The sequence below is a fragment of the Vicugna pacos genome, chromosome 11 (assembly GCF_048564905.1).
Source record: "Vicugna pacos chromosome 11, VicPac4, whole genome shotgun sequence".
NCBI lineage: Eukaryota > Metazoa > Chordata > Mammalia > Artiodactyla > Camelidae > Vicugna > Vicugna pacos.
In genome coordinates, this window is record NC_132997.1 from 57,076,088 (window position 1) to 57,098,368 (window position 22,281).

Here is a 22,281-nt window from a genome sequence, read left to right on the forward strand (position 1 = left end):
ACCCTGAATCAAGATGAATGGGAAAACAGAAACAGACTCACAGACATAGAAAACTTATGGTTACCAGGGGGGAGAGAGGGAAGGAAGGGATAAACTAGGAGTTCAATATTTGCAAATATTAACTACTATATATAAAATAAACAAGTTTCTACTGTATAGCACAGGGAACTATATCCAATATCTTGTAGTAACCCATAATGAAAAAGAATATGAAAACAAATATACGTAGGTATATGTATGACTGAAACATTATGCTGCACACCGGGAATTGACACATCGCAAACTGACTATACTGCAGTTTTTGAAAAAAAAAAGATGAATGGGAAACCATCCCAAACACATTTTGGATACTAAAAACAAAACAAAAAAAAAGATTTATAATTCCCAAAATTAGCTGGTACATGGCTACCCAGAATGTATTTCTCAGTCTAATTTTCAGCTAGATGTGACCATGTGAATAAGTTCTAGTTAATGCAATCTAAGCAGTGATGAACAAAACTTTTAAGAAGTTTAAGAACTTTTAAAGTCTCCAGCCTTTACTTCTACCTAGTTGGATTATAGATGTGAATGCTGGAATAGGAGCAGCCATTATAGACTCTGAAGTGTGTTATGGATTAAACGTTTGTGTCCCCTAAAATTCATAGTTTGAAGCCCTACCCCCACAGTGATGGGATTAGGACATGACTTTGGGAAGTTATTAGGTTTAGATAAGGTCATGAGGATGAAGCCCCCATCATGGGGCTGGTGTACTTATAGGAAAAGGAAGACATATCATATCAGAGCTCATTCTCTTTCTCTGTGCACACACAAAGAGATTATGTGAGTATACAACAAGATGGTGACCATCTGCAAGCGAGGAAGAGGGCTCTACCAAGAACTGAATCTGCTAGTACATTGATCTTGGACTTTCCAGCTTCCAGAACTTTGAGAAATAAGTATCTGTTGTTTAAGCCACCCAGTTCACGGTATTCTGTTATGGCAGCCCAAACTGAGTAACACAACGTAGAAGTCCCATGATGAGGATGGTACAACCAAAAGGTAAAAGGAACCTGAGACCTCAGTAATTGTGGAACCACCAAATCAGCCTTGAACCACCTACATTAATTTGAACTTAATACACAGATACACTAAAAAAAACCCTATGTTGTTGGGGGTAGCAATGTATTCAACAATAAAACTGTGTTTTCTAGCCTCCCTTAAAGCTGTTTATGGCAATATGTCTAATTGTTGAAATAAAGTCAAGATTATGAAGGAATTTTGGAAATTTTCATTGAGAGAAGAGTTGGCAGCTAGAGAAAGTCCTTTGTGTCTTCCCTCTTTCTCTTTTCCTGCTGCTTGAAATGTGGATGTGGTGGCTGGAGCTCTAGGGGCTATTTTAGATCATGAGAGTCTTTGAAGAGCAGAAAGATAAAGAGTTCTCCTGTCTTTTCCAAGGTTCCTCAAATGATTTTGTGAAGTCAGTTTACCAGTGTTGGACCACTTACCTTTGGACTTCTTCCTAAAGAAACAAAGCTTCTGGTTTTAACCCACTTTATTCTGGGTTTTCTATTAGGTGCAGCCACGTCTAATTCTATCTGACAGAGAGGTTCATTAGAGTTAATGAGAAGGACAGGAAACATGGGTCAACCCCAGAGACTTGGGCATGGGACTTATGTCTCATCTGGTTGGGAAACTGGAGTGGAAGCAGCAGCTTCCTAGCAACCACCTGCCTGACTGACTAGTCAGGTTCAATGTTGGAGCTGAGGCCAATAAATGAATGTGGACTATCTGGGCCCTGATCATTGGTGAGTAGGAGCAGCTAGCATGCTGCCTGACCAGGTACTCACTGTGCGGGCACAGCTGGGCTGCAAGGGTCAGGCCTTTAGTGCCTGACGTGGGCTGAGCACAGAGAGAAGCAGGCAGGGGTTGACCTAGCCCAGGCCTCTTTTAGGCACTGTTAAGGCAGCACAAATATGCTGGATATCTCGCCTCTCAGGGTTGTAAGCAGTTGGATGACTCTAACATTCAGGCTTGTGAGACCCAGGTTTGCTCCTCTCTGTCACGTGTGGGCCAGCTGCATCCCTAGTGGTCCTCATTTCCCCTGCACTGAGCTCATTTACTCCCTGGGGATTAATTTGACTGTGAATCCTCTGGACTCCAAAGTGTGGGAAAACTAGAGACACAAACAACAGAAGCCTCAATGCTGCCAGGTCATAGAGAAACCTCTTTCCCTCAGTTAGCATCATGTAAAACCTAAAATATGATTTTGTTGTGGTGACACTTCTAGGTAGTGACTCAGGGAGGCAGCCTGCTGCTGAGCCAGGGGAAGGCTGGTCTGCAGGCTGGAGTTGAAAGAATCCTGGGCTCATATGAGAACTACTAGCCCAGAGATTTCATTTTCAAAGAGGTAAGGTGGGTGGAAGCATGCTGTGAAATATAAAGTGCCCTATAGATTATTGCAATTGTATTTATGGAGAGAAAATCAACTAAATTACCCTCTTCCCCACTGTTACTGAAACCATGAGGTACTGATTCCCTTCAACACACACAGAGACTGCAGGTTGCCCTCTCATTAACTTCTCCCCATCAAGACTGCCCTTGGGATTTATTTTGAGCAAAATTCATGTAGATGAAAAAAGTTGGGGGAATAGGAAAATTTAGAAGACTTGCCTCAGAACCTATTCCTTCCCGGGGTGACCTGTTCAGAATACTATTGCAAACATAAATGACAGCTCAGTATACGTTTAAAATTAACCATGCTAATGATGGGATGTACTAATTGTATATGATACATATTCATCACATACCCCATAGATATGTAAACCACTTATGCCCATTTACTATTATTTACCCTATTTCCAAAAGTGTGTTCTACTATTAATAGGCGAAGAAATAGTGGCAGAATAATTTTGGGGAAAGCTAGGTTAAGCAAAGTTGAGCTAGAAAATTATCACTGGGCATGTGAGTCCGGGGGAGGGAACTATCTATGTGCATGTCCTGAAGTGAGGCTCTTCATTATCCCCTGTAAGGAATTTGACAGGTTAGACAATAATTTTCTTTGCCCTTGTTAATCAGAGAACAGTCTTCATATCTGGGCTTGTCTGTCCAAATGCTTTGTCCTGAGATGGTTCATCTGGGAGATGACACAAAGTCAAAAGAATAAATGAGATGACTTGTGGTGGCTGTGGCAGTGCCCAAGCCAGATTGTTTCGGTGTTTTTCTGTGTTTAACATCCTTGGTTTCCAACCTTTCATCTATTCTGGAAGCTACTTCATATCCGCTCTCTGATTCCCTTTTCTCCTTAGGGTAGGCAAAGTTTGTCCTGCTGCCTGAAGCCAAGGTCACTGACTAATGCAGAACTGAACTGGGTTTCATTACTGCTGGACTTTCACAACCTTAAAATTCTAGTTTCAATTGTTATTTTCTAAAAGGTGCTCAAGAATGTGGCATTTTCCAAAATTATTGCTCCAGAAGCTCCATTTCCACACCTTTTTCCACCTCCCTGCCAAAATCTCTTAGGGCTGGTGTTCTGTGGAACACACCGGTGAAAATGCTCATTTAGTAAGTCACTACTTAGCTAAATCAGAAGACTTTTTGGTGGTCTTGGTACAGAGGAGTTAATTTAACTGAAAATGGTAAACAGTTTTCTTCCTGCTCTATGATAAATTCAGGTTCTCATAACAGATTATGTTCTTATCATGGATTCACAGTGAATCTTTCTCTAGAGGACCACCATTGGCCTCACATACATATACTGTCTCCTCTATTTATCCTCCAGGCTGGCAAAGAGATCCTGGGACTATAGTGATGCTTGTGGAGCACTTTGTAGAAGCCAAAATACATCTTATTTTTATGCAGTTCTTTACATCTGCTAATGACTTAGGTCAACTGGGTAAGCAGCGTGGTCATTCCTAATTAATTTTGCTTTTCCTTATAGCCAATTATTTTATCCGCTGGATCATTTGTATTTTTATACAATACACAGTCATCCAGGAACATACAAAAGCTTAATGGGTTGTATAATGTGCAATCCCTGATCCATGATTAACATGCAGTTTAATGAGTACAATTTAAAGAAAGCTTGTAACTTCAGGTCCTCGGCTCCTTCTACAAAGCCAGGCGCTGGAATGCAAAGTTTGCAATAGTAACGGGTTTTCAATGTCTTAAATGGAAGATTATTCTCACATAAATGAGACTTGCCTTGAAAGCGGGGAGCACCCTTCCCTTAACATTGCCATGCTGAAATGTTAGTGAGCAGGGTCAGCACTGGGAGCTCGTTACCAATGCTGATTTCTTTTCCAATCCTTGATATTCTGATTCAATAGGTCCCAGATGGGTGAGGCACAAGCTTTTCCAACAAATGTGCCAGGAAATTTCAACACAGGGGGTGGTAGCACACACTTTTAGAAATACTAGACTAAAATTGTTTTTTGAGGTTTATTAACTATGCAGGGAGCTAGCTACCCCAGCTGGGGAAGTTGGAGCCAAGAGATTGTTTAGAGGCACACGAGCACTGTGTTTCTCTCTTGTTTCTTTAATTGGTTTCTCTTTCTGGAGGAGCATGTGGCCTTGCTAAGGTGTAATTTGATTCAATAACCAGAGGAACTCAATATTTGTAAACATTCCCTTAACGTAGGCACACAGCTTGTTAGTTGAAGTTTGTCTGGAATCCTGGGAAGACTGTAGTGTAGCAAAAACTGTGTTTTCCAGGTTCTGTTAGAGTTTACTTTCTGCTGTCTCCAACACCTGGCTGTGTCCTCCTTTAGCAGTTCCAAGAAACCATGAGAAGCTATACTGAGCTATGCTGGATCTGCCCCTGTTTGTGTAGCTGCCATACTTACAATAATCTTTTGAATCCTTGGCTAAGCACACTGAACATTTACTCCAATCTGATAGGCAGATGTATGTGTGTGTGCCTGAAATGCTATGGAGTCAAATGATGGACTGCTTTTATCCCACTCTTGCTCTCAACTGCTCCATGGAAGTTCAAGGAAAGGTGATGTTTAGTGATATTTATTTATAGTGATTCATTTATTCAATCCTCTAATAATTTCTGAGTGCTTGCTTCTTACTGTTGACTCTAGGCAGTTGCTTATCCTTTTCAATTTTCTAGGCTGAAAAATAGCACAATAATAGTATTTCCCTTTCAGGGCTGTTGATAGGATTAAATGGGATAAAGCATGTATTTAATGTGATTCCAAGCATATGGGGCTCAAAAAATGTTAACCATCTTTCTTTCTCCTCTTTCTCTCCTGACCCTCTTCTCCTCCTCCCTATTCCCTTCTCCTAAATGATAGGCAGCTCAATTTCTATTCAGGAAGGACCCTTAGGTTATGCAGTCAGATTGGAGGGTGAAGAGGAATAGGCTAGAGAACTTGTCCTGAGACTGTGTTTGCTCAGTGCAGTGTCCCTTGGATTACGTGTTTATTTGGGATGGCTGAGAATGGGACACTGAAACATTCACAAGCTGTCCCTTGGCACTACCAGGTACTACACCAAGGACCTTGGGAGATACAGTGACGATAGAGACACTCTCTTTCCTCAAGGAATATAATCTAGGGAGCCATTTGTGGTTTGATTAGCTATATAAGGCAACTTATATTACATATGTTAGAACAGAAATACCCTTGGCCATGGGAGCACAGAGGAGAGAGCAATTAATTCTTGGATAATGTATTATCTTTATATTCAGTGTCAGAAAAAAGCTCTGCCTGTCTGCTAAAAATAACAATACAGTCATGTGTATATTACATCAAGTAGATTATTAGGGTGAATATAAACAAAGACAATACTGTACATATTAAAGCATATCTACAGGATCAGGAAGAAAGTGGCAGCAGGAAGGATCTGAAGAGCTTCTTCCCTATAGCACAGTTCTGATTTCACACACAAAACTTGTTAAAGGAGTTCTGCTCTTATGTAGAAATAGTGAAGGTGAAGTTGAGATACCAAGGGAGACCAGTGCTTGCCTTCAGTTGTAGGCAATAAATTGTGTGGGAAATGCCAATTTCAAAATTTCTCCTTTCTACATGATTCAATGTGAGTAAGACAGAATCACTGTCTTTGACTATAAAATCCATCTCAAAGACTCAAAAATCATTAATGTCCAATAATACTGATTTGTTTTCTGTTAAATCTGAGTCTTGCAGGTTCTATAAGTCTTTCCTTTGGCAGAAAATTCAATAATTTGTTATCACTGAAGGTAGCCTCAAAAATGTTTAGTTTGGTTTTGGTGTTATACACCTTTAGTCCATAAAATGCTAGTTTTGTCTCCACAATTTTCTCCTAGAGAATTAAGTTTCTTATTTCTGAAGTTTACAACTTGACTATGTTTTTGTTAGAGGTCTGGTGGGAATTCTCATTTATTTTTGGCCTTATGGGAAAATTTGTATGTTAAAAATTGCAGAATGAAGTACCATAGGCCAATAATGCTATGATATGACAACAAGTTTTTTAGCTTATTATTTTTTAGGTAGAAATAAGGTTGGCAACCTCAAAGCCTGACAGAATTTTTTAAAAATCTGCTTTCTGGAAATTTTCACCTGAAAAAAAAGGGCTGATTTTTCAGACACTAATCTCGTATCTTATAGTATTCTTTATTAAACCAAACACTGCGTTGTCCAGCAGTCAAACCCCATGATATAATGATATTCACTGGGGAAGCTCATGGAACACGTAAGTGAAATTCTTCTGAGAGAACCAGAGGAAATTGCATTTTGTGTGTGTGCGTGTAATTTTTTTAATTGAAGTACTGTCAGTTACGATGTGTCAATTTTTGGTGTACAGCAAAATGTCCCAGTCATGCATATACATACTATATTCGTTTTCATATTTTTTTCATTAAAGGTTATTATAAGATATTAAGCATAGTTCCCTGTGGTATTGAACCTAGTTCCCTGTGCATTTTTAATAGACTTAAATACAAATAATAGAATAAAAGCTCCTTAGTTTAGGAGAGTATCTCAATTTGGACGCAGTTTGAATCTGTATAAATTTTAGGGGATTTTTAAGAGGATTGATACAGAGGCTTTTTGAGAGACCCTATTGGTTTCAGTTTTGACTGACTAGACACACTCAGTTTAACTCAGGTGGGTTCCAGGTTGCTGATTTCCTTCTGTCCCTGAACTTTGAAATTAGGAGCACTTTTTGAGAAAATAGCATATTTGGAAAACAGAAGTAGTAAAATCAGAGGGATCCAATGACACACTTTAATGTGTTGCAAGTAATAATAAATGTCACTAAAGAGACCATTTCTTGCCTCTCAGACATACCCCCATTTAATAAGAATCTTTCCCTTAAATTTCAGTTTTAACAACATGCCTCCTTCTTCCCTACTGGACGCCTGACAAAAGGGGATCCCAGCCCTGGACTGAGCTGAGCCAATCAGATTCTCTCTCTTAAAATCTGAACTGTGGGACCTGGGATGGAGAGTTGCTGGTCCTTAACTGAAAGGCTGCGCAGCATTTGGGGCTGTTGGAAGAGGCATGTATCTATGTCACATTCTGAAGTCACAGGGGAGCTGAGAAGTCATGAGGAAACAGAGAAGAGTGGGTGCAGAGAGGCCCCAGGAACTGGAACTACCCTGGCTTGAAAGGCCGACTTTGCGATCTCGGGGGAGTGAGGCAGTGTGGTCAATTTCTACTTCACACTTGTGGTTCTGGGAAGGACCAAACATCACTTCATCTGCTGTTTGTGGATTCTGTGTGCTCCCCTGAATCCACACAAGCATCCCTGCTATGTGTTTGCCTGGTGCGACTATGTTTCTGTTATTTGCAACTACAAAAACCTCATCAGGATGGAAACTGGGTTAAGAGTGCTGTGGCTCTCATTTTAAAACATACTGTTTTATATACATGGTCATGACTTTTATAACAGTTATTTGCAGCACTGAACATGAAGGTGGGGTTGGCTTTTCAAAACAGACAGACAAAATTATCTTCAGTTGGAATTAAGGAGGAGTTGACTCATCCAACGACCTTTGAGTGTAGTTTGCCAAAAGCAAACATGACATCTGCTTTTACTGAAAACTCTAAGATCAGTCCATTGCCTCAGTGAGCTTGCAGCTCAGTCGCAGGAGACAAATATAACACCTGAAACAACTGGAGAACAATTCAAGGCAGGTTATGATTACAAGCTAAATCATGGAGTACTGCCTAGATGTGCATTAGTCCTGAGGAGGGGAGGTCAGAACAGACTGGAGCCTCAGAAATGATTGAGAGAGGCAGGAGGTGAGCTTCAAGAAAGACAGGTTCAGTGCTCACTTCGGCAGCACATATGCTAAAATTTCAACTATACAGAGATGAGCGTGGCCCCTGCACAAGGATGACATGCAAATCTATGAAACGTGCCGTATTTTTAAACAAGGTCCTACTATATAGCACAGAGAACTATATTCAATAACTTGTAATAATCTATAATGAAAAGAATATGAAAAGGAATATATATGTGCAGCTGAATCACTATGATGTACACCAGAAACTAACACAGTAACACAGTATTGTAAATCAACTATACTTCAAAAAAAAAAAAAAAAACCACCGAACACCACACACACACACATACACACACACAAGAAAGAAAGAAAAAAAAGAAAAAGAGGGCTCAGTGTCTTGAATGGGCAGCTGAACTGGGTGAAGGAACGTGTCACCAACAGCAGGGAGGTAGGAAGGAGCCATGAGTGAGGATCCCATGTGTGAGTGAGTGCTGAATGTCTCTGCAGGTGGGGTCCCCACCTCACCCCAAGCCTTTAGTCCACTGGGCAGATAAGACTTACAGAGATGAAAAGTACATCAGAAATGGATGCAAGAAAGATACGGCCAAGAGTCAAAGAAATGTCCTAACAGTTCTTTATGACTTGGAGGCAGCGTGGAAGAGAATGAATATACTGAGAAACAATGGGCAGGAGAGAGGTTTGGAAACGAGGCTGGTGAAGCCAGTGGGCCAGATGATGAAACATGTGAATTCAGGCTTGCAGTGATGTACAACAATGGTTCTCAAACTTCTTTTGGTGATGAAAGCCTTTTCTCTTAAAGAAATCTTAAGTGGAAGCTCAGTGAACAAAATAGATGAATATGATGACTTCTGAGTGGAGGAGTGGGTGTAGAACACACCTCTCAATGGCATGACCCCTGGTCTACCCTTGAGACTTGTTCACCATACTCAAGTGCTCTTTGGGATACTGCTTGAAAATCCAGAGCAGTAGGAAGTAGGGAGTCATCACAGTCGGGAATGGTGGATGAGCAGCGACTGTGAAGGGATTCAGGTGTGAGGTGGTGCGATCTCAGCTTGGGAGTGGGTCAGGGGGAGGTAGACGGGACAGAGAGGAACAGTCACTTGTCCTGTTTCTTGGGTCTTGATCAAAACTGGTCATTGCACCTTCTACTGCTACTTGACTTTCATTTTTAGCAGTGGTGCTCATAATCTCCTTTGGAAAGTTGAGTGAGGACTTTCAACATGTTCCTAAGCTGCAGTTCTTTGCTGGGAATAAAGAAAAGTTAACAGATAAGCAGTGCCAACTGCTTAATTCTCAGGGTTCAACTCAGGTGTTCTTTCTAGAAGCATACCTGTCTTTCCTCTTCCAGGTGTAAGCTGCCTTTTATGTTCTTCTGACATTTTACTGTTTCCTGCTTAAAAAGAAAATGTGCTTCCCAGGGGGTTATATTAAATTCAACTGATTGTCAGGTAGCACTGAAGAATTACAACAAAAAAGAAAGCAGGCCATATTCACCTTTCTAGCTCTTTATGTTCATGTCGAATTGTTTTTTCGGTTTCCAAATTTAGTCTCTGCTGGTTTGGGTCAGTTAGGCTGGCTTCCCACCCTAAAACATGCATCTACTTGAGCTGATTTCAATGAATGGTGAGGTTACAATGACACAGCCCCTAAGGGGGACGCTGATGGACCCACTCATTCATCAATATCCATATTCTTCATTAACCAAGCTGAGCTGATTGCAGTATCTTAGCAACCAATCCACATTTGCTGTACTGAAGTAATTTGCCGAATGGGAAAATAACATTGGCCTACAATGAAAGACGAATACGTGAGGATCAGACAGTGAGTTCTTAAACAGTCAAATTTACATTGTAGTTAAGAACCTAGCTAAGGAAATCTACATACTACAAATTAAAAAAGAACACACACACACGCACAAATCCTGACTTTTCAAGATGGCCATTATTTGCTCTTCAAAGATCAAAATTTCCTTATGAACTTAAAAGGTAGGGGTGGGGGGAACACCAACTGGACCAAATATTTCTAAGTAAACATTCTAAAGCATAGTTGTGATTGTGCTGTTCTCTACTCAAAAATTTCCACAGGATAAATTCAGGCCTCTCTAAGGCTTGGCTCAGCCTCCTGGCACCCCACGGCCGTCGCCATTTCTCAGGCACAGCCTCTGGGTCCGACTTCTGTGCCTTTGCTCTTGCTGTTGGGAACTACTGGTACATCTTTGCTGCCATCCTGTCGGAATCTTAAGGAAATTCCACGATCTGGTTTATGTGCTGCTGTTCCCTTTTGTGAAGACTTTCCTCCAGCAATTCTGGAAGAGGCGCTCTCTTTCCTTCGCCTTCCACTAGAGGTTTGAAATGAACTTACAGGACATTTCCTTTTTTCTTCTTCTTCTTTTTAAAGATATTTGGATGCATGACTTGTAAACCTCTAAGTTAGATACTGGTACATTGATAAATAGTGGTGAAAACATGGAGTTCAGATTTTAGCTTCCCCAGTTAGTATTTGGACTTAGGCAAATTCTACTTCTGTTCTGTGCCTCTATTTCATCTGTTAGAAGAGGATCACGTTAACACCCAGGGTGACTGGTAGGATGCATGCGATCAAGAATGAGAAGTTCAAGCTTGGCCTTCTTCTAGCGGATGCTTCCTGCATGTTAGTATGCCTCCTGTATACTCCACATCATTTAGCATAGGTCCCTGCACTGTTACAGTGCTCAGTAACATTAAATTGAATAAAGGATTAGATTTGAGACTTGGCCAGCAACATTAGCTCTTTTCAGACCTCTTAGTACTGTTTTGTGCATCTAATTTGCAAAATAAGCCAGAAAGCAAAACACTATGTCTTACACCTTTTTTGTAAGGTGGAGGCCCACTTACTGGGGTGCAGCACCCACTCTGAGAACATGGTAAGGCCATTTTCTCCTGCATCCTCTTGCCTCAGTCCCAGAGCTCTTTTCTGGAGAGAGCCTTTTGCTAGCTTACGAGACTCTCTGATGGATACACCATGAATGATGTGTCGAACTCTAGTGATTAGGGCTGGCAAACACGGATTGGTGTGTAGGCCCTGGGATAATGGAAGCCTTCTGTCTCAGTAGCCCCAGCTTCCTGGTATTATTCAGATGACTCTGTAAAGTGCCTGACTCATACCTAGAGAACAGCTTTCCTCTGAAGGGTCTGCCATTTTATTGTCAGCTGCTGCTTCTAGGCTGATACATTAAAATCATAAATGCAGACTTGGCTAGGTTTTCTGATTTTAAAAAAGTACTACTTGTTCACTGCAGACAATTTGAAAAGTACATACAAGCACACTGGCATACCTAAGTGTTAACAGTTTCTATTTTAAAAAGTGCTTACATCCCATAAATGCTGTTTTGTAAATTGTATTTATACCTCAGAGAATTACTGTGTTACTTTTTCTATCTCAATAAATTTTCTTCTATAACACCAAGTTAATAGCTGCCTAGTATTCCACCACATAAAGGTTCTAAGTTTCACTTATCCAGTTCCATACAACTGAAATTTTTAATAATGCTGACATAATATCCTTTTATATATGCTACTTCACATATTGTTTTTAGGTAAATTCCTAGAAAAAGGATTGCTAGATAGAGGGTTATCTGTAAATGTTGCCAAATTGTAACATTTGTACCAATTTTCACTCTTCTATTGTTTGACAGTTATTTATAATTTTGTTACTATTGTAAGTTATACTATGAAAAGATCCTTAAACATGATTTGTTTTTTGGCACATCTCTTGTTTCATAGGATAAATACAATTGCAGTATCAAAGATATAAGCATCTTGGAAGTTTTTTACTCTTATTGCCAAATTTTCTTCTAGAAAGGTTGTTCATTCTCACCTCTACTGATTAGAATTCCATTTATTTGTCAAGATGCTTGCCAGCAGCTTATCATTAAAAGAAATCTTTGCTAATGATACTGTTCAAGAACAGTAGTTTAATAGTTTGATTTGTATTTTTTTATTGTTTTGATGTTAAACATAATTTCATGTGTTTGTTTTCAGTCTTAAGATTTATTAATATAGTAGCTTACCTTTACAAGTAGTTTTTTAAAAAAAAGTTAGATCACAAAACTTCTATTTTGGCTGAATTAATTAGATTTGATACCATTAATCACTAATTACTTATTGAGCCCTGACTGCCTACAGGACCCTGTGACAGCCACAGAAAGGATGTAGCAGGTGAGAAAAGGTGAGTTCCTGTCTCTAAGAAACTGACTTGCTGGAAGAAAATATACATACAAGCAGATAATTAAAAATGAGAAACCTTATATATTTATTTATTTAACATTTATACTATCTAAAAGACTATTAGATAATATAAGAGTATCTGAGACTACTAACAGAAGATAGCATAGATCCAGTAAAATGACTGAGACAAAGATTAAAGAATGGAATTTACCTTGAGCTTAAAAAAAAAAGAGCATTACTGATTATGATGTATAAAACTTATCTCTGAGCTTTTTGACAGCCAGAAAAATGTGAAGGGTCATGTAGCATTCACTAACTAATGAAAGGACATATGTAAGTATGTTATAAAGGATAAAATCTTTCTAGTACTATATTAGCAGAAGAATTCTCACATAGATCTTTCTATGAAAAGCACTGAATCATACAAGTAGCATCTTCAACTGAATTTTATTGAAATTTCAGTCTTGGAATGACCATTTCTTATAGTAACAACAACAACAAAATGAAGGCACAGTATTATACTGTTGTTCTTACTATTTCTGAGGGAAGTTAGACATATACTTTCCTGATAATCTAATTTAGTACAGGAGGAGAGCCTTGAGAATCTAGAGCCAGAATGACTACCTGAAGTCTTTGGCTAACCCACTTCAAAGTCAGTTGCTTCAACTGATATCTTGACTGGCACTATACCAATGACTGAAGGTGATTAAAGATGATAAAAACACAAGATTGCTATAACTTGTGTGTGGAATCCAAAAAAAAAAAAGCATAAATACTCTTAAATATTAATGTATAGATAGAAAAAAGCCACTCAATCTCTCTGGGGAAATGGGCTACTAGAATTCCTGTAGACTAGTCTACAGCTTTTCTTAAAAAACAGCTCCACAGAAACTCAAATACTTGAACAAGAATTTCATTGAAACCATGGAGTCTTGAATTTTAAAGAAGGTCCAGACAATGTATAATTACTGTATAATCAATGTTCATGCTTTAACTTGTAAGACATGTCAAGGAGGATCATGGCTTATCAATTTGGCACTTTGCTGAGGTAGGAATTTTAACTGTATGTCTGCTGAGGCTGCTGAGATGGTACCACCACTTAGCTGGTTTGTGAACTCAGCAGACAGCATAGCATCTTTCCCTATCTCCTGTCATGGGAAGTCTTTAAAGGCACTGTTTCTTAGTGAAGAAATAGCCCTCAAATGAGAGACAAAACTCAAAAAGGCAGTTTTCTTACACTGTCCAGACATGACTGTAGGTGACAGCTATGTGTCTAAATACAATTAGGATTTAGGAGACAGCCAGGAATCCGAACCTACTTTCATGATTTTGACCTCTTGACAGTTACAGGAATGTTTCCCTCACAGATGTCAGAGGCCCCTGGATCAATTAAGTACGGTGACCATGCACCTGGATTGCCTGGGATATTCCCAATTGGCTTCTGTTGAACTGGCATAATATTTTGTAGTGTCTTCTTTCACTCTCGAAATAGTCCTAGTTTATATGATAAATTATAAGGTCATGATATACAGAAATAATACAATGAATTCAATCAGATTACAGGGAAGGAGAGAGGGGTGGACAGAGGGCATCAGGGATGACTTTGAAGGTGCAGCCATGAAGAAGACAGGTTTCCAACACGGCAGAGAAGGGAGAGAACGCATCCTAACTGGGGTGTGGTAAAAGCACAGTAGTGCTTCCTCACAGAAAACAGATACCTTGAGTTCTCCCTCAAACCACACTTGTAAAAACCAACCAAACCTAAAGAAGCTAAAATGAAAAGCAAAATGTAATTAACATCCTCTAAGAGACCCACTGCCTTAATTTCAGCTGTCCAGTTCTGACCATTTAAAAAGTATTTGTTAATATCAGTAAATTTTATTTAGTTGTATTATGTGGAGAATATTATTGCACATCATGAAGATACTCCCCAAAACATCTTTCATCTTCCAAAACCCACTCTTACATTCCAATCTTTTAGAAGTTGTAGGAGTTTTAGCTCCCCTATCTAGCTAAAGAGGGGTTTGGATAAAGGAGATACACTTAATTTAAACCACAGTGTTAGAAGATTTCCTCCCCATTGTAATTATAAGAATTATATTTGATATTAAATAGCAGATATCACATCTTTTTGGGAAAACAACTCCCTTCACATAAAGTGAAACAAATACTGCAAATATTTCATTGTGTCAGTTGTTTATTCTTTCTAAAACCCCAACAGTATCATCCTCCTCAGAATTAATCCTGATTATCACTAAATATTCTTTACTTACTTGATTCTTGACTGCTTAACACTACTTTTTTCGTTGGGTGTTTTTTTTTTTGTTTGTTTTGTTTTTGTGGGGAGGTCTTCGTGTGTATGTGAGAGTTTAAATACACTAATGAATTTTAAACCTTTCTGCATGAGGGTATTTGCGAGACCACTGTCAGGAATTGTCAGTACAGAGTATCTGGTGATGTTTTAGTGCATAAAAAAATCATTATAACAAATATGATCATATGTGGGAAATTGAATTTAGACATGTAGTACAATGAAGGTCAAAAATTTTTTTATGCTAAAATAACACTGGAATAAAAGTAGGCCCAATTCTATTATTTCTATAAAGTCTGATGTTCTTTTAATTTCCAAGATATGTTAGTATTGCTTACCCATACATTGAGAACATTACAGACACAGATGATGGCCTACACGTAGGACTTCAATTCCATTTGGGATAGCAATGCTCCTTGCCTGAAAACACTACATTTCCCACCTTCCCATATATGTGAAAGGAATAGCCATGTGACCTCATTCTGGCCAATGAGATATAAGTGAAAGTTACTAAGTGAGGCATCTAGGAAAACCTATTGTTTTCTTGTTAAAGGAGACACATTTGGCTAGCAAACATTTTTGCCTTTTGCCTTTTCCTTTCTTCCTACTGGACTGCAAATGTGATGACAGAAATAGTGCTGTCATCTTGGACCATGAAGCAACCAGCATGAAGAGATACAAAGGATGGCTGAATGGAAAGAGAGGAGTCCAATGGCACTGTGGGATTTCTGTGCCAACTCTGAAATGCCCTCCAGTGGAATTTTTGTTGCATAAGAAAGATAAACTTTTATTCAAGCCACTATTGTAATGGACTATTGCTATCCTGTGTTATGGACTGCTTAATTCCTGATTGATAAATCAGAGAATGACCCAATGTTAGTAACACTTCATCCCTATGATCTTTCCTCCTTTGAGAAACATTATCAGTATTTGAGGGCAGTTGTAAGGATTAAATGAGTTAGCGCAAGTGAGGTATCTGGAATAGACTGATATTCAGTAAATGTTGGTTACTGTTAGAATAAGTGGGTACAAGTTCCAAGGAAAACCTCACTTTCTTCTCAGTATTTTAATCTAGGAGAAATTAGGTAAAGTGAATATTAAATGTATCAGATGTTTTTACTGGTAGTAGCAGATAACTCATTTTTCATTATAACCTAAATATTTTTATACTCTGTTCAACAACTGATTTAAGATGGCCCACAGCAGGAAAACATGCAATAAAACAATCAGATAAAAATAAAAATATGTTTCAGGGAACATTAATATTAAAATAGGAAGTAAGGAGGGTGAAAAAAGTACAGATCTGAACACCATTCAACCTAGTAACACAGTAGTGGATAAGTTATAAATTCAGCCCAGAGGTTCCAGGTGACCACATGAAAAAGGAGTATCATTCAATAGCATTAATTCAATAGATGCTTATTAAATGTCTATTACATGCCAGGCACTGTGCTAGGTTCTGAGGCTATAATGGACAGAGAAGCAGACACATTTTCTGCACCATGGAGCTCACAGAAAAGAGTGAGAAAAAGATATGATTTAAATAATCACATGTACATATTTTTCAATTCAGACTAGAAGGGGAAAAATGTATGCTCTTTAGGGAAAGCAAAGCTTTTCTCTGCATTTCATTCTAGATGAAATTTCTCAAGTGGAGCACTTTCAACCCAATCTTAGTGGCCAATTCATGAGGCTGTGACTCTCAAATTCCAGCCTGGTTCCAATGGAGCCTTCTCAGCTCCCAGGTTCCTGGTTTTAGGGTTAGGAAGAGGGATATAAACTATAGTCATCAGCTTTCCCTAACTGGAGGTCTCTTCTGATTATTTCACAAACTGCTAAAATTGTAGACTTTCTTATTCATTACATGAAACTTCAAGAGAAAATAAAACTATTGAAAATTTTTATTGCAGGTTTTGTTGACATGGAGTAAAACAAATCTCTGTGATTTTACTCAACTTTACTTTTTATGAGCCTTTAAGTAATGTTTTTGAGAAATATATCCTATAAGAAATAAGGGCTTTCCCAGGTCAGAGAGGTTTGCTATTGCCTGAGTTCAGGTCAAATGGAACTTTATCTTGTTTATATGACAAAATCAAGAGTGAATTTTCTAGATAATACTAGCTGACTCTATCAAGTACCAGCACATCAAATTTGAGAAAGAAACATGTCTAAAATGCCTTTTGAATGAGGCATAAATCATAATTATAAATATCTATCTTGATACCAGATAAATGCAGTGCTGATTTTGAGTTGTTATTCTTGCCTTAAGGTCAAGCTAACTTTCCTTCTCCTGCTGCTCTTGGGTCTACCTTTATTAATACACCTTTTTAGCTTGCTGCTACTTCTAAGTTGCTTAAGATTGTGAAATAATCATGTGTCCTCGAATTGTGTATCAAATAAGATCCAACAAGCACTGAATGAGGGCCCAGGCTTTGTAACAAGTTCTTTTCCCCTGAAGGTTCTAAGACACCACTTGTTTATTTCTAAATTTAAAATTATCTTCCAGAAAGATGGGGTTTCCATAGGCCTTATCTCCAGTTGCTAGAGATACAGTGTATCTTGAGAAATACGTTTTAGAGTCAGTGTAAAATGCTGGTTCTACTTCACATGATGTGTGTGAATCATGGCTCATTATGTCCAACCTTGGTGAATGAAATTTGTTTTACTACAGAATATGCAAAGGTATTGGCAGGAGTTGAATACAGCACAAAATCATGGACAACACACCAAACTGGGACTATTTATAGGGCATCAGTTATGTGTAGGGCTTGGTGTTGGTCCTGGGATCTGGGGTAATTTTTATCATTATATAGGACCTATAGCTTTATGGGGTTTTGAATTAAAGTGAAATAGTCATCAAGATTCAAAGCAACATGAAAACACTTATTTGGAAGCATGTGTACCACAACTGAAAAGAGAAAAAGCAGCTCAATATGGTCCTTGCCCAAGAAGGACATGCAAAATTCACCAAGCAAGTCATATTGTTTAACTGAGCAAATGAAATAAAAAAGAAAGTAATTATTAACTCCAGGAAAGACAAAAAGTTATACCAAGAATATAAGCACAGTATAATATATGGCTTAGTAGCAAACAGTAATTGCCTAGTCATAATAGCTAAAATACTCAAAATGGATCAACCCAAACATTATGATGTAACTACCTGGAAAGATGAGGGAGGCGAAGGATATGGGAGAGAGCTAAATCTTCCTCTACCATAAGAAGTCAATAGATAATGTCCACAGTTGATGAATTAAGAGGTAACTGCACATTTATGTTACATAACAATTTGGGATAAATGAGAAAAAAAATCGCTAAAAGATGTAGTTGCATGTGGGTGAGGTGAGAAAGGAAAGGAACTGCTCTTTTTAGTGATAAACACTTTAGATTCTTTGACTTTAGAACTTTGATAAATGTTTAAGCTAAAAAAAATTAAAAACTACATTTTAGAACAAAAAAAGGGATTGAAGAGTGAAAGATCAAGAGGGAATGATTCCTTGGGAGCGGCAGTTGACAAAGCAAATTACAGAATATACTCAATGAGAATCAGATGAAACACGGGAGATAAAAGGCTTGGGACCAAGAGGTCCCAGAGAGGCATTCAAAAGAGAAAGGCTGCAACCAGGAAGTCCACACAGTCACAGCTGCTTCCAGGACCCGGTGATCACCCAATAACAAAGCCACTTCTGTCTGGGAAAACCACAGCAAGGCCAAGCAGGGAGCAGAGAGTCTTTAATTGGGGTGGCGAATGAGCGGCCCTGTGAACTCCAAATGCCTCCAGCAGGCTGGGGCATGCTTTTCCGTTCCGCCCTTCTTTACCCACCAATTGATGGTCTCGCCTTCCAGGGCTCCTCAACAAGCATTGTTGGTCTTTTGGCTTTCCCTCTGCTCTGAGTTCTGAGCTGTCTTTCTGTCTCTTTGCTCTTCCAGTCTGAGCGCCCTGTAGACCAGTGACCCATGTTCTTACCTCACTCTCCTTGCTGCCAAAATTCTTCCACTTGGGTTCCATTTCCTCAGAACCAGATCGATGACTGGCCAACTAATCTAATAATCCAATAATAAAATAAGTAATTAAATTGGTGGTAATAAAAGGCTGAAAACAACTTAATATGTTACCTTATCTATTAATATTTCCAATGTAATAGCAGCATTTGGAGCTTCAACTCAGGGGAATTATTCATCTGACAGAGTTGGGCAGTCAGCAACCAGAGGAGACGGACATGGAGTTAACATCACCTGTTTCCTAAGGCTGGCTTCGATTTCCCAGTTAAAGTTTTTTGTACTGATCCCATCCCACTTTTGTCTCCCTCAGCATTCTGAAAATCCAGTCCATTCTGCACACTATTTTGTGCTTGTTCATAGGTAAGTTTTCCTAAGACAGGTCAGAGTGTGTCTTCTGTTTTAACTGGTCCACGACTTCCTTGAGGGCTAGCATCCTGTTGTCAAATGATGTGATATCTTTATCACCCTTTATTATCTATTTATGTCCTCAGTAACTAATTTCTGAAGCCTTTATTAAAATGGTAGCAGGGTCCTTTGGCTAAGAAACTTGTTCCAGTCATGAGATAAAGTTCACATAAGTATCAGTCTATGAGATATCAGAAGATATTAATCTATTCTTCTGTATGAAGGAGAGTGAAGAGAAAAGAAGAGGACCTCTCCTGGAGTAGAGAGAAGGAGGCAAACCAAGGAGGCCAAGAACTGAGGTGCTCAACATGAGTTGGTTCCCAGCGGAGAGAATTTTCTTCAATGTGGAGATCATACTGTGTTTCTAGGAGGTCAGGAACCCACGTGGAACTTTGGGAACTTAGTCATTTTTAACAATTCGTTTTTGCTTTGGCTTTCCCAGTTATTCTCATAAAAGGGGTCAAATATTGGGAAATGACATGTTATACTTGTAATATTCAAAATCTGATTATATACACAGAACAGTTATGTCACTGTGGACAAATCTACTTAAATATTTTTTGACTTGTGTTTTGTTTGTCTGGTGATTTTAAAATGCCAGGAATGGGGACTGCTTAGTTCCTTAGACGGACCTAAGTATAAAAATGATTATTAAATTATCTTCCTACAAGAAAGGACAAGTGAATTAGAAATAGCTAGGAGTGGTAACTACAGAATAATAAAAAGATTTGTACTAATTTAACAAATGAAAAGATTCTTACATTTAACAAAATCTTTTTCCTGTTTTTTTCCCCTACAGATTTTAAAGAAGATATAACCAATTCTGAATGTTCTAAAAATTGAAAGCACAGGCGAGAGTATAAATGTTTTGTTATTCCTTTCTGCTTCTGCTGTGAAAGCCTGAATGTTATGTCTATTATTTCAATTACTTCCTAATCCTCAACAAGTGGTAGCATCAGCACAGTCCATGAGAAAAAGCTTCTAAAAGTTAACTTGAAATTTGAATTTGTTCAGACGAATAAAAACAACAAACATGGGTAAGTTCTCAAACTGGATACAGTCCACAAAGCTCTACAATTGTGCTGTCCAATATGATAGCCACCAGCCACATATGGCTAGGATGACTGAGGAAGTGAATTTTTAAGTTTGTTTAATTTTTATTAGTTTTAATTTTAAAAATGAAGCAGTGTAAAATACTTTTCCTAAAATACAACTTTGTGGTTTTCGTAGGACTGTATTCCACTTGAACTGCTGCACCATGTCAAACACTGTGTTACAGTAGATGTGTTGGGCACTTGTGTCCTTTCTAGTGTTACACATAAACAAATTAAGTAGCTGATGTCAACAGATTGATTCAGTTCAAATTATTTTTTTCTATGCATTGATGCAACATAGTAACATGTTTATTTGAATATTATACTCAGATAGCTAGTTACAGTGATACTCATAAATTGAAATGCTTACTATTTTAATTATAACTAAATAAATTTTCCAGGTGAAAATAGGTGTGACTGAATTTTAAATTTAAAACCGAGGTATAGTATTGGTGGGGAACTGAATGTAGATGTAGAAGTAGTACAACAGTGAAGCAAGGGAAAAAAGAGATTGAATGAAATATGGTGCATATTTCACAGTGAATGACATTTGCAATTTGCTATGACAAAGCAAAGTGAAAAAGTTGTTTGTGTAAAAATTATTTTTAAAATAATAAAACGTTGAGATATTTTCAGCAAAATGTAGTGAATTTGATAAGTTTTCTCTTAACAGTCAAAAAACTTGATGAGAGGAGTCACCTGATATTACAATTTAATGTCCTATAGATTATTTTAAGTTGATTTTTAAGCATACCTGAGCTTTAACTTTGGCCAGCCTTAAATCTGGATTCTTGAACACATTCTAACATACATACATACACATACACACACACACACACACACACACACACACACAATGGAGAGATGGTAAAAGAAATTATTAAGTTATGGGAGTTTTGACAGAAAACTATAAGCAAAAGACTAAAAAAGATATTTTACAAGAAGTGAAAGAAGTACAGTTAAGGCACCAATTACCCAAACATGACCTTTCTAACAATAAGATCATTTGATTCAAAATTTGAAAAATTGCAAGTATTTTTCCTTAGCTTTATATACCATGCTACTCAAGAGACATTGCCAAATAAATTCTTCAGTTTGGGTTTTCTCAAAAAAAAAAAAAAGTCAATTTGTGACCTAAAATCAAACGCATGATGTACATATTTTTGACTCTTATACATCGGTCAAAGAGGAGTTTCAGGAAGATTTGGAAAAAAAATTACTCTTTATCATAGTGGATGGTATTCCAACTGCATTAGGTAAAAAACTCAAATTTACTGGAATTTTAAAGCAAGTGACTAATGTTTTCCTTATATGACACATGTGATATATATTGAAAATACACATGCTCAGTTTGCTAAGGTAGACTCTATGACAGTGTTACGGATATAGCTGTTAAAATCCTTTAACATGTATGTGCAAATGCTATGGATCACCAGAGGTTTATGGAACTATTGAAAGAAATAGAAGACAATGACTTTAAGGACTCTTGTGTTCTTTGCCAATGATCATTGGTTGAGTTGTGGAAGAGTTTTATAGATCTACTGTATTAACTCTTCATTGTTTTGGGAAAAAAGGAATGCTTTCCAAGTATTCAGTAATCAGAGATAAAAATGACAGTGGGATTTACATTTTCTCCCTGGTATTACAATGTATATGAATGAGCTAAATTTGAAGCTCCAAGAATAAGGAAAACTTATTTGTGACCTAGCTAGACAGATTAGAACAGTTTATATTGAAATGAGAACTTTTCATAATACAAATTAATAATGATTTTACACATTTTAAATAACCTGAATCAGTATGATTATTTTCATGAAAATCGGCTGCCAGAAGTACAAAGAAAATTTGTACACTTTGTTGATATTGATAAATTTAAAGTTGTATTTCAGTTTATTAAATGCTTTTTAGAATTTGATGTTAATAATCCTGAGTGGACACAGGAGAGAGTGTTATTTATTTAAACTTGGACAGATGTAGGGTTTTTCTTGGGTTTTGTTTCACCTTTTCCATTTCACTCCCTCCATAACAGGCATACTGATTTATTTCTACCATTTC

General features: G+C 37.9%; 1 long non-coding RNA gene and 1 other non-coding gene across 2 annotated transcripts in view; one reads left to right on the forward strand and one right to left on the reverse strand.

The window, feature by feature from the left end:
- The first annotated feature begins 8,232 nt into the window (after positions 1–8,232).
- Positions 8,233–8,336, forward strand: LOC116282455 (U6 spliceosomal RNA). The gene has a single exon (XR_004191975.1). It is a non-coding gene; the product is annotated as a U6 spliceosomal RNA (small nuclear RNA).
- Positions 8,337–9,701: 1,365 nt separating this feature from the next.
- LOC140699334 (uncharacterized) overlaps positions 9,702–22,281 on the reverse strand; it is a 40,213-nt gene continuing 27,633 nt past the window's right edge. Inside the window, exons 2-3 of the long non-coding RNA XR_012077414.1 lie at positions 18,693–18,769; positions 9,702–9,999 (exon numbers count right to left, since the gene is read on the reverse strand). This is a non-coding gene — a long non-coding RNA (uncharacterized lncRNA). The remainder of the gene's footprint in view (positions 10,000–18,692; positions 18,770–22,281) is intronic.